The 3,859-nt window shown below is 37.6% G+C and overlaps 1 pseudogene across 1 annotated transcript; it reads right to left on the bottom strand.

Moving 5' to 3' along the window:
• Positions 1-347: 347 nt before the first annotated feature.
• Positions 348-713, bottom strand: LOC311593584 (non-histone chromosomal protein HMG-14-like; annotated as a pseudogene). The gene has a single exon. The product of its transcript is annotated as a non-histone chromosomal protein HMG-14-like (transcript).
• Between the last annotated feature and the right edge of the window lie 3,146 nt (positions 714-3,859).

Here is a 3,859-nt window from a genome sequence, read left to right as displayed (position 1 = left end):
ACCAAGGAGTGGTTTTCTTAGGAAACAGCTCTACTAGAAACAGGAGACCAGATGTAACTGAAAATATTAATATTCCAGACACGAATGCACGACTGAGACTCCAAATTGCCATTTAGAACTCTGTGTTATAGGATATAAAACTGCCCGCCCCCTCTACGGAATGTTATGGTGACCCCAGACAGTCACAGCCTCTCCTGATTCAGTTCCTGCTATTTTCTGGCAGTACCAACAAAACAAAACAAAGCAAAACAAAAACCAGCAAATGATTTAACCTCATAAAAATCATTTACACTTAAATAATGGGATGAGGTAGGATTCCCCCACCTCTTAAAAATGTTTTTAGAGCTACTAAAAAAAACCTTGCATTTACAAAATAGTTGATAAGAACATTCCTCTGGATTGTACAAGAGGGGAGGCAGGGACCACTTACAGACACGACGGAGGGTTAGTCGGACTTGGCTTCTTTCTCTTCTACCTCAGAGGCTGGACTCTGGTTTTCTGTCTCTCTATTTTCTGCAAGCAGATCTGTAGTTTGCCTTTTGCTCCCTTTCCTTTTGCTTTCACTTTTTTTGTCTGATGATTTATCCTTTCCCCGTGGCCTTTTTAGACTTTGCATCCACTTTGGTAGGGGCAGGCTTGGCCAACAGCCTCACAGAGCAGCGCTTGGGCTCCGCCTTCCCTGCTCAGTTCCTACTAACCTTCCTCTTAGGCATCTTGGCAGTAATGGCTGGGAGACACCCATTGCAGAGCACTGCGCTGCCTAGCTGCGGGTGCATGTACTGCTGCGATGCGCCAAGGGGGCGGTGGGAGAACCAGATGGCTCTAATTTTTATAAATGTTGAAGGAATCCACACCTACTGTTCTCTTGTGGAAACAAAGGCAAAACCTCTTACCTAACAACACATTTCTTCTCTTCCATTCTTTCTGAGAGCCAGTAAGTATATTACAATACTCAGGAAAATCATATACTATCCTAAGAATGACATACAACTCTGATTCTTCTAAGATATAATCCCCTCTCTCTGCCTAAGAATTCCTGTGGGAGAATGAGTAGAAGGCAAAAAACTAAAATAGAGTCCAGATGTAAACTTAAACAGTCACATGTATATCTTGTAATTTCCTCTCGACTAGGGCCAATTCTCTGTCAGCCTCAGCTGATATATATATATTAGACTATTTAAGTTCTTATCACCTGGTAAGGTTTGAAATAAGTTACTTAGTTCTTGAGCAATTAATCCAATTTTGGGCCTTAATCAGTTAACATCTCTCAACAATTTTTGAAAATTATTAAGCATTTTAAATTGGTCTCTAGTGATTTGTACCTTCTGTGATTGAATGTTCTGCAGACTTACATTGCATTTTTTCAGGAGCAATTTGTAATCCCCCAGAAGGCAAATTTTTCTTTATTTCATCAAACATTTTCCTAAGGTATCTTTATTTGAATCAGTGAGCAAAATATCATCTTTAAAATGGTAAATTATGATTGAGGAAACTGCTTACGAATTATTTCTGATTGCTGTTGTACAAAATATTGACATAAGGTGGGGTTATTCAACATTCCTTTTGGTCGGACTATCCAATGTTATCTTTTAATAGGTGGAAAAATATTGTGAAAGCAATTTTTTTCAACATCTTGTTCATGAAAAGGGATTGCAAAAAAGCAATCTTTTAAATCAATTACTATAATAGGCCATGACTTAGGTAACAATGGAGGAAATGGGATACCAGGATATAAAGAACCCATTGGCTGGATGATTTTATTAACTGGTCTCAGATATTTCAACATCCTCCACTTGCCAGATTTATTTTTAATAACAAATATAGGAGAATTCCAAGGGCTGGTGGACTCTTCTTTATGTTGAGCCCCCAACTGTCTTTGGACTAGCTGTTCTAGTGAACGCAACTTTTGCCAGCCATAGTCCGTTATTTCACCAAAACAGGTTTGTCAGTTAACCATGTTAGTGATAAGGCAGTTGGCGTGTTATCAGCAGTGGGTCCTCAATATAGCTGAGGAGTCACCATTTGCTGTATGCTGCTTATGGACTGCCTGCACATTCTATAACTGTCTTTGATAGCATTTTACATTTTCTTTATCAGGAGGATGTCCTATCTTATGGCGTGGTCCTGAAGTTGGATAGCTGCTAACCCATGCTTCCCATTCTTGCAACAGTTCTCTTCTTCCTAAATTTGTGGGTGTATTAGCTACATATGGCCTTCTGGGCTTATATATTTAGGCCATTTTTATACTTTATTTCATATGGGATAAAGTTCCAACCCCTTAAAATTTAATACCTGCCTCCTGAACGAGGCCAATCTAGAGGCCAAGGTTTCGTTGACATTATTTCATCTATTCCAGTGTCTACCATTTCTTCAATTTCATATTATTTATAAATACCTTTAGTTTTGGCTTCCGATCATAAAGAAGTTTGCCAACATACTTGTTATTTATCCCTTCTGGGTTTTTTGTTGGTTCCTTTGTTTTATTTTATCCATTGAAATGCTTTGGCTTTGATCTGGGATTTTAATGTCTGTCTTCAGAGCAGGGTTGCTTAGTTGTTCTGCGGATGAGTATCTCCATTGCTGCCCTGAAATGGCTGATTTGTACTTGATACTGTGGCCTGCAAGAGGCTCTCTCCCTGTGAATTACCCAACAAGGGGTTCCCCCATTTGTCTCTTGATCTACATTCATTAGTCCAATCTTAGCTCTCACCACACCTTTTGTATATTCCAGAAGACGTAGCCCTTATTTCAGAATTAGTTTGGTTCTTTTTACAATTCTTTTTAAAATGACCTTGCTCACCACAATTACAACATTTGAGTGTTTGGATGTTCCCAAAACCTTTAGCGATCACTTCTTCTCTTAAAGTCATATTATATGAATGAGATCCAATATCAATCCTATTTTAAATTTATTTGTCTATAGGTACTGATCTTGCCTTTAAGGGCTTCATCCTCATTGCGCATGCAGTGTTAGCATTTTCAAAAGCCAAAGATCCAATTAGTGCTTTCCTACCTTGTGAATATGATACCCTTCTATCTACAGCTGAAGTCAATCTTTGTAAAAAGTCGGGTTCTTTTTTTTTTTTTTTCACTGACATTTTGGACTTCCTTACCGACTCTCATTTCACTCTCCAACATGTCCCCCTATCCACAATGAGCCTGCTTGTCCACCTGGTGGCTGACTTCCATACTGACCTAACTGGAACCAAGATGACACCCCTCTCCTATCCTCTTCTCCACTCGACCTCCATAAACAGCTGCTCAGAATAACATCTTGTCAGCTTTGGGGATTTTCTTTGATATTTCAATAAAATTTTCCTTGAGTTGTAAAAATTGATTAAATTGTTTGCATTTATTATTACTATATTTTAAAGTAAATTAGATTATAGTATGTTTTATAAGGTACATTGGATATATTTGCAGATAATAAAAATAAAATCATACTTATAAAAACATAGGTCAAACACAGGAAAGAGATTCTTAGCTGGCATTAATAGCAAGTAAGTAGACATAGTTTCTCCATGAGCATGTTTCATGTTCTCCTTAGTAGAGGATAGTTTTTAATGTATTCTGATGTCTACTATAACATTTATGCATAACCCTTCAAGAATAGAGTAGGTTGCTTTCTTGAGCTATAGACAGTTATTTTCAATGCAAGTGGGTTACAAGTTATTATTGATATTATTTAGAGAGAAAACATGGTGGGACTCAGGGATGTTTTTCTTTTCCTTTATCTTCCATTCTTAGGTTTGGAGTTAGGGGTGGAAATATAGAAGGGGAACAATAAAAATAAATAGGGAAGATAAAACAAAAATTAGATTAGTGAATCTACTTCTCAACTTAATGCCTTAATTGTCAC

This window comes from Acomys minous (assembly GCF_964271855.1).
Source record: "Acomys minous genome assembly, chromosome: 3".
Lineage (NCBI taxonomy): Eukaryota > Metazoa > Chordata > Mammalia > Rodentia > Muridae > Acomys > Acomys minous.
This window is presented reverse-complemented; position numbering and strand designations above follow the sequence as displayed.